This window comes from Ruditapes philippinarum, unplaced genomic scaffold (genome assembly GCF_026571515.1).
Source record: "Ruditapes philippinarum isolate M1 unplaced genomic scaffold, ASM2657151v2 ctg526_1_1_1_1, whole genome shotgun sequence".
Lineage (NCBI taxonomy): Eukaryota > Metazoa > Mollusca > Bivalvia > Venerida > Veneridae > Ruditapes > Ruditapes philippinarum.
This window is the reverse complement of record NW_026857311.1, coordinates 259,999-269,679: the sequence shown is the minus strand read 5'-3', so window position 1 is coordinate 269,679 and position 9,681 is coordinate 259,999. Positions and strand designations below refer to the sequence as shown.

Below are 9,681 nucleotides of genomic sequence, written 5' to 3'. Positions count from 1 at the left end.
GTATATACAGCCGTATGTGAAGTCCACTCCGCGAATGAGCCCAACCGTATCAAGGTCTTATATAAATCGTATGGAATCGTTCGAGACCGTCCCCATGTCCTACATCCAACACCCGATTAACACCCGAATGTCACAAGATCACAGTACGATTCAAACGAGTGCACACACGGTTTCATACGACCGCCATACGACTAATACGGTTCATTTACGAAACATACATGGCCGTATCGTATAACGGAGGAAGAACTCACGGATGTTACATACTTTTAATATACAAATACAAACACACAAGTGAACGAGTGGAATACCAAAGCTGAACTCTCACTCTGACATTTGAGAATAGTATATATAATATCAACCTGTCCTAAGGACATTTTATAATGTATATAAATACACACGTTTTAGAGTTACATATATAAATCATTTTGACATAAGCTAGTCCGTATGCATCCTGAACTATAATACTCATAAATCATGTCATGTTCCATAGTGCACATTATGAAATAAAAACCTTATTATATGTATATACATGTTGACTTGTCATTCTTTTTGAATATAGCGTGTATGACTCATTAGCCTGTGCAACCAGCTATACGACAATTCCTTCATTACTTATAAAAAAAAATATTTAAAAAAAAAAGTATTGAACAAGTTATTATTTAATATCAAACATTTCAAACTCGTTCTAACAAATTATAAAAATCTAAAATCTAAAATCAACTTGACATCTGTTTAACCCTTAAGGTAATATCCGGTCAGAGATGTCCGGTCAGAGATGTTATCTAACGACTTTTGTTACTTTATTTTGAAAAAGAAAAACGCCTTAGGAAACAATATTCGGAAATATTCGCTCAATATATTTTCTTGTCACTTTTTAAAAAGTTTTCGGATACTGCAGTCGGGTAAGTTATAATTTACTTCAACAATTTTGTAATGTTTTTAATAAGTAAAAAAAATAATTATTGTTAAATGTAAAGATAATCTTTTCGAAATTTTTAATCAGTTACTATAACTGTTATTCTACAAATAATATTAAAGTGACATAAGGTAAATATTATAGCTTTATAAGTTTTTCAATAAATATTAAATTTCCTTTATTTCATCATAAAAAAAAGAAAAAAAAGTTAATTTCTAGAGATCAAGAAAACATAAAAAACAAACAAATAAGTTAACAATTTTCAAAGAACAAATTATTTTAAGAATATTAATTAGAAAAACTTTAAGGTATAAAATTTAACAGAATTATATGTATGATAAGAGTAGAAAAGATATTTATATACGAAAAAGTTTAAAAAATATTATAAACAATTGATAATTGATAAAATGTCCAGGTGTTTCATTTCCTGTAAAACGTGTATTGTGCATGCGCATTGAACACTTCCTGTGACACGTATATTTTTTGTAACAGGTACTTGCTGACATCAGTATGGCTTGGTCTTCGTGACGTGTCGGGAATTTCAAATCGTTGGTATGTAGCTTTATAAAGTATAATTTTAAATTGACACTCATAATTGTTCATTAATGTTTGAAGTTCTTGAAGATTCTTTTAAATTTGTATATATTATGTATTTGATACGTGTAAACGTAGACTTGATACACAAGTTGATAAAGTTATATTCGAATATTTATTGGCACATCTGTAAACGCTGTTCTTGTTTCGTCGTTGTAAAAAGAATGTCTTGTATTGAACAATACAACAAAGTGATGATAGATCTATAATTCTTCATTTATGTAGCAATGTTTTTGAGTAAAAGATAATTAAATTAACAGTTTGCTGTTGCACGATTCTCGCAAATGTTTATGTGATATTTATTTTGGATATCTCTGTCGCGCACAAATAATTATTTTGATAAGAAGTTGTCATCAGTATTTCTCTGGGTTTTTGTTTTTAAGTTTATATAACACATAGAAAAACACATTCTATTGATAAACGGAAGTTTTCGGCTTCTCTGGTTGAAGACAGGAACAAAAGTTTATTTGATACCACAATTTTGTTGTTGTTGTTGTTGACGGCTGTAACAGCATAGTTATATATTTTAAACATCGTAGACGCTTATTTCATATAATTTTACATCGAAGAAGGTGTTTATGGTTATATCTGCATGGTTTTTGTTGTACATAGTTTGACATCGTAGAGGCTGACTGTAATATTTCTAGTCAGGCGGTGTTTGACTGTACCGGCGAATTCGCTCGCACCTCTCTGTCTTGGCTGGACGACAAGTGATCGTTAGACCAATATTTTGCATTTTCGTCCGTTGTCAGATCGGTTAATAGATATTATATACAATAAACATAATTTTGTTTTCAGATATATGAACAACAAGACAACTGTCATAAAATGCATAGGATAAGAATTCCAATGAAAGATGTTCTCTAGTGTAAGTATCTTATTTATGTAATACTTGATATTTAAAAAAAATTTTACTTTTCTAGACATATTTTGTTAGTTTTTAACTAAGCTATTAACTTTAGTTTTATTTCGACAATAAGACTTATCCCAATTTAAACTTTATTTAATGATTGTGCGTTGACAGTTGAAACATGTATGTATACACATGTTATTCTAATATGAAATAAAGTAAATAATCAATTTGAAACTCATGATTAAGTGCTGTCATTTACTTAAAAATGCATTTTAATTAACCGATCTATTAATAAACATATAGCGAATAACGATCATTTCAAGCAATAATAAAAAAATCTAAGATATATAGTTCTAATAAAAAGAACTTGAAAATTAATATAAATGAATACAACCACCAAAAATATAAAGATATATGGTTAAATAATGTAATTTTCTGTTTTGTTTTATATTGTTTTCTTTTAACATATATATTTTCTTCTTTCCATAATTACTATTTACAATGCCTGAGGTCAATTTACCGAAAATTAGTATAGCATATAACACGGAATATAACTTTCTATAGCATACTGGCTAATCCTTGTAAAAACATTTTAACATTCGGTTTCAAGCGTTTATTATTATTATGTACCTTTGTGTTTACCTTACCAGATACTTTATATCGTGGTTTTACAATACTTTTCTTTTTAGTAGAAACAGAGTTTATAAACATTTCATTATCCGAATCATTATCATCAGCCATTGAATCTGACTGAATAGCATTATATGCTGCTTGTGACTGAGGATTGCTATTTACTTGTATGGAATTTGAGTCTGATAATTCTGAATCAGTCTGCGATTGCATTTCTTCTGAATGTACATTACTTTGAGCATTTTCATTATTTGAAATTTGTTGTTGTTGTCGAAGATGTTTCTGTAATTCGGCTAATGGAATATCATCTTCACTATCAGAATTTGACCTTTCTTTTCTAACATTCTTAGCAACTTGGGGTAATACTGATTCTGGTATTTCTGAAGCATCATCAGTATCGCTATTTTCAGGTGTAACTACAAATGTGGCATTTCTTTTTGGTCTGCCTGTATTATCTGCTTTTGGTATTGACCAGTCATTAATATTTGCAAGCCTAATTTGTTCTGCATGGACTTTAACTGTTGAATTGTCAAATTGATTTTTTATTATATAAGTTAATGGTGACCTTTTCTCCATAATTCTATAAAATGGCTTCCAATTCACATCTAGTTTGCTTCTCTTACGAAAATTCTTATAAAATACGGGATCGCCTATTTCAAATTTGATATCTTTTGCGGTCTTATCTGCATAGCTAGCTTGTTCTCGTTTTGCTTTTTTAAGGTTCTTATAAACAGATAGAAAAGTATTATGTTGTTCTTGTAATGCAATTTTGTGATATTCTTCGCCATGATAGCGCTGCCTTGGTTGTAGCAACAGGTCCACCGGGAGAATTGGATCACGGTTATATAACAAATAAAATGGACTATGCTTTGAAGTCCTAGAGACATTGAATCTAAGTGCGGCTAGTGTCATGTTAAGATGAATATCCCATTGTTTGAGATTTCCCTGGATTCTTTTAGCTAAGATATCATGAATGACATGGTGAGAACGTTCATTTTTCGCGTTTCCGGCAGCATGATAGGTAGTTGTACGCACGTGATCAATTTTTAACTCTTTAAGTGTTTCTTTAAAAGCATTACTTGTGAATTCTGATCCATTGTCAGTGACAATTTGTAATGGACATGCGTATCTAGGGTAAATTTCTTCTAAAAGTAAATGTATAATTGTATCAGTACTTTTGTCAGCAGTAGGGAAACACTCGGGATAACCACTGTAAAGGTCAATAAAACAAATAATGTAGCGGTTACCACTCATTGTTTTTTCATATGGCCCTATAACGTCGATACTCATGGTCTGGAATGAATACATTGGTACTCTTGTTTCGCCCATAGGTGCTTTTATTTTTGTAAGATTACGTGACTGACAATCAACACATTTAGAAACATATTCATACAATTCTTTGAACATATTTGGCCAAAAATACTTTTGTTTTATTGTTGTAAATAACCTCTGTGTTCCTGGGTGACCATTATTTAAATGATATTGAGTAATGACAAGGTGTTTTAAGTGTTGCGGAACAAACAATCTAAGATTAGGATTATCATCTACATTAGACAGATAATAAAGAATTTGGTCAATTTCTAAATATTTGCTCTGCACTGATTTAGTTGGCTGTCCGTGACGTAGTAACATTTTCAGTTCAAGAATAGTTTGATCTTTATCTTGCTCTGAGGCCATATTTAATTTTTCGAATTGTTTAATATCTTCTACAATTGGCTCTTGAAATTGGTATTCTTTGTTTGCTATTTCTTTGGCATTAAAGTGCGTAGAATCAAAAGTATTTACTTCATAGCTTTCATCAGTTTTCACAGCATGTACATTATCATTATTTGAATTATTACTTGAATTTGAGACTGTTATTTCGAAGGCATTGTCATTTATATCAGGCTCATAAAGTTCAATTTCGGACTTGTTAGCATTTTTATCATCAGCCGGAGGTCTAGAAAAGAAATCGGCAATTAAATTTAATTTTCCTGGCAAATATTCAATTTTACAGTTATAGGCAGAAATATTTAAAGCCCAAAGCTGAATTCTTTTGTTTTGCATAGGTGCTTCTAGCAGATATTTTAAAGGTTTATGGTCTGTAAATATAGTAAACTCTGCATTATGTAAATAAACATCTAATTTTTGTAACGCATAATGAATACTGAATGCTTCTTTTTCTATGGTACTGTACTTTCTTTGAGATTCACTTAATTTATGAGATAAGAAGTATATAGGTTTTTCAATACCAGATTTGTCACATTTCTGACTTAAACATGCTCCGACCACTAAATCTGAGGAGTCCGTGTATAGAATATAAGGCTTATTTGGGTCTGGGAATGCTAAAAGTGGAATACGTGTTAACATTTTCTTTAATTGTTCAAAACTTTCTTGACATTCTTTTGTCCATTTAAACAAAACACGTTTTCTTGTAAGATTGATTAGAGGTTCAACAATTTTAGAATATTTAGGGCAAAATCTTCGATAAAAACCAGCAGCACCAAGTAAAGATCTGACATCTTTAACACATTTTGGTACCGGAAGTGACCTAATAGCTTTTACTTTTTCTGGGTCTGGTTTTATACCTTCATGATCAATTATAAAACCAAGGTACTTTGTTTGTTGCTGAATAAAACTGCACTTTTTCAGTTTAAGTTTTAATTTATGCTCTTTAAGCTTTGAAAATACTGTCTGTATATGTGATAAATGTTCATTTAATGACTTCGAAAATATTAGAATGTCGTCAAGATAACTGACAGCAAATGCCTCTAAACCTTGTAAGACATGTGACATGAGTTCTTGGAAAACTCCAGGGGCAGAAACTAGGCCAAAAGGGGTTCGGTTGAACTCAAACAAGCCTCGGAATGTCGTAAAAGCCGTTTTTTCCTTGTCTGATTCATGCACGGGTATTTGCCAAAACCCTGAGCGCATGTCTAGTGTTGTAAAATATTTTGAAGACCCTAGTAGTGTTAAAATATCGTCAATTAATGGGAGAGGATATGATGTTGGCTTTGTAATTTTATTCAATTGTCTAAAATCAACACAAAACCGTTTACTGCCGTCACGTTTCCCGACAATAACAACAGGAAATGAATAAGGGCTATGACTTCTTCTTATAATATTAGCATTTAACATCTCATCGATTGCGTCACTCATAAATTTTCTATTGTTTAAAGGTGTGCGATATGGGCTTAATTTGATTGGAGGATGATTACCTGTTGGTATTTTCATGGTTACAGTATCTGTCTGTGATAATTCAGAATCTTTATTTGCGAAAATATTTTTATTTTTCCTTAATAAGTCTCTAACAATATTAAAATGCTCTGAAGGTGTATGAATATCACGTTCGAAATCGTTGTTAAGAGGGGAAGTTGTTTGAAGAGCCTCTGTGACCGAGTTAATGCTCTCAACTTCTGAAACTTTAGCAACTACTGAATCTCGTTTTAATCTTATAGTTTTATGCGTATTGTTGACAATCATAATAGGAAATCTTCTATCAGCCGAAAGTTTCACAGAATTTGTTATCATAAGACCTGGTTCAGAAGCAATCATTCCAGTTTCTATACTTTTTAATTCATATATTTTATCATTTTCCAATCCTGGATTTTGTTTTAATTTAGCAGTGCACACATTAACTGTTTGAGGTTTCAGAATAACATCCTGTTTTAATCTAACAATTGATGCAATATGAATATCTTCTTCGAGGGGTACATATGTATTATTAACTCTTAAGCAGCCTAAATCAAAATATAATCTAACGCCATTTTGTGTTAACCAATCACGGCCTAAAATAATATTTCTATTCATTTTAGAAACAACATAGAATTTTTGAGTTGTTTCTGTTTTCCCTATTTGAAAATTAAGATTTATATAACCATCTATATGTAAATAATTGCCGTCAACTGAACATAAATTTATTTTCTGTTTTATAAGTTGAGGGGGATTCTTCAATTTTCTATATATTCTGCGATGCAGAAGACAAACTTCAGCACCTGAATCTACTAACGATCTGTATTTATAGTTTTCTATTTTAATCAAACACGAATTAGGGCTTCCAGCTAATGCTATACTAAATTTTGGTATTTTATCGTTCCTGTCAATGACCCCTTTGTGACAGGAACTTGCTAGTTTTCCTGAAAATTTATTTTGTTTCTGTCGTAAAAATTTTGTTTACGACATTCTCGCATAATATGCCCAAAATTATTACATTTCCAGCACTTAATCTTTGATTTCAAACTATTATTGCTATTATTTTTCCTAAATCGTGAAAAATTTTGTCGGTGAAATACAGAATATATTTCATTTTTCCTAAATCTACAACTACGCACATGGTGACCTGGTCTCTTACAGTACACGCAAAAATTTCTTGTATAATAATGATTAAAATTATTTGCTTTGTAATTCATGTATTTTGCGTGATTTTGAGAATTAGAAAATTTTACTCTGGCAGAAAATCTAGCTCTGAAATTCTGTTCATTCATTGCGCAAGTAATTGCTTCTTGTAAAGTTTTTGGCTTTTCTCTCATAAGTTTAAGTTTTAAATAATTATGCGCTAAATTATCCGTAAACAATTCTACTAACTGAAGTTCAATTAAACTATTATCTCCTAGTTTATAATTTTCATAAGCGGTTTTAGCACTATTAATAATTTTTCACCAAAAATTTGAACACTTTCTCCCAAATCTTATTTTCAATTTCTAAAAAGATAAAATTCATGTTGTAAATCTTTAATTTCCTTAAATCTTGTGCTTATTTCTTCTTTTAATTGTTTCCACGAATTACGATGATTATCACGCAAATATCTACATATAAAATCGCTTACAGTCCCTTTACTTGATTGAAATGCGACTAATTTTATTTTATTATCATCCAAACCTTTTAAAACAGCATATTTTTCTATAGATTTTATCCAGTCATTAAAATATTTAGAATTTCCATCAAAATTTTGTACTATTTCTGATAAACCCTGTGTACCTATGATAGTTGAAATATTGTTCAATTTATCTGACAAATTTTCAAAAATTGTAGCTATTTCTTGATCTGACATCTTCTAAAATTAACAAATTACTGGTATATTAACGATCACTCACCTTTAATTTTCTGTTACAGGTACTTCGTTGTGTCCCGCTATCCAAAATCGTCGCTTCGACATCGCTGGTCTTAGGCGCCAAATCAACCGTTATCGTATAACGGAGGAAGAACTCACGGATGTTACATACTTTTAATATACAAATACAAACACACAAGTGAACGAGTGGAATACCAAAGCTGAACTCTCACTCTGACATTTGAGAATAGTATATATAATATCAACCTGTCCTAAGGACATTTTATAATGTATATAAATACACACGTTTTAGAGTTACATATATAAATCATTTTGACATAAGCTAGTCCGTATGCATCCTGAACTATAATACTCATAAATCATGTCATGTTCCATAGTGCACATTATGAAATAAAAACCTTATTATATGTATATACATGTTGACTTGTCATTCTTTTTGAATATAGCGTGTATGACTCATTAGCCTGTGCAACCAGCTATACGACAGCCGACACGGCATAGTACGGGTATACACGGTCTCACACTGCCTCGTACGGACTTACACGGCCTCGACGTCAGCAAGAACGGTACAAAAAACACAACTACCTGCTGCAACCCTTCCAAGAGTACTTGCTGCATCACACTAGAATGTATCCAAAGAAGAAGGTTTGGACGCACAGAAGGAATACAAGAAGGGCCATACAGGCCCACCGACCACTCCAACTTATTGACCCTGATTAGCTGGAGGACCAACCGGCAATACCCATGTCTCCCAAGGATTCAGACTCCGGTGCCAGTTTGGTGAAGCCTCCAGCTACCGCCGCATCCAAGAGAAAGACACATTTTACATTGCTTCACCTTTTTATTCATTTATTGATGTTAATGGTGTATAAATAGGTTTTCTTCGTTGACATTTTGAAAATTTATGAAGTCAAATCATCAAAATGGGTTAATTTATATCAAACATACACGAATGTGTGATAATTCGAGCACTACTCGAACAAAAGTCGGCGGAACCCTATGTAAACCCTGTGAAAGCCGAGTAAATCGAGTAAAAGTCGTGTTTAATCGTACAAGACCGTACTAGACCGTACTTGGAACCGTACAACAGTCGTATGTATTCGTATGCAAATCGTGTTCAAACCTTGCTTGACCGAGTATATCCGTGCTTTATTCGTACATACTCGTTCTATATTCGAGTCTTACTCGTACCAACTTATCCCCAGGCACGGTTGGAGCTCAAAACTCGTACCAGTCAACCCGTGTATAACCGAGTATACCGTATGGGAACCGTGTGCCCAAACGTGTTTTGTGTGAGACGGGCATAAAAGCGTATGTCCTGCTTTGAGGGTACCCGTGTGTTAAAAAATGAGAGGGAACTGTGATATAAAGAATTCAAAAGCAAGAGGTAGCCCGTGCCGCTGCAAAACCGAAAGTAGCGTGTTTTTATGAATTTTACATTTATTTTTGATAATATACTGCCATTTGTCCGAAGATGATATATAAATGAACATATGAAATATGTATGATGCATATATAATCAAGCCACTGGTTCATTTTAGTCCGAAACATATGTCGAGGTGATGGGCGAGACAAGACATGTCGATTTTATGTAGCTTATTGTGAAGTTGCGGTACTTGAAAAACGGACACATGACAA

General features: G+C 32.2%; 1 long non-coding RNA gene across 1 annotated transcript; it reads left to right on the top strand.

Annotated features, from left to right (window-relative positions):
* Positions 1-241: 241 nt before the first annotated feature.
* Positions 242-8,528, top strand: LOC132749355 (uncharacterized). The gene is made up of 3 exons (XR_009628403.1): positions 242-1,468; positions 2,309-2,378; positions 8,085-8,528. It is a non-coding gene; the product is annotated as an uncharacterized LOC132749355 (long non-coding RNA).
* The last annotated feature ends 1,153 nt before the right edge of the window (positions 8,529-9,681 follow it).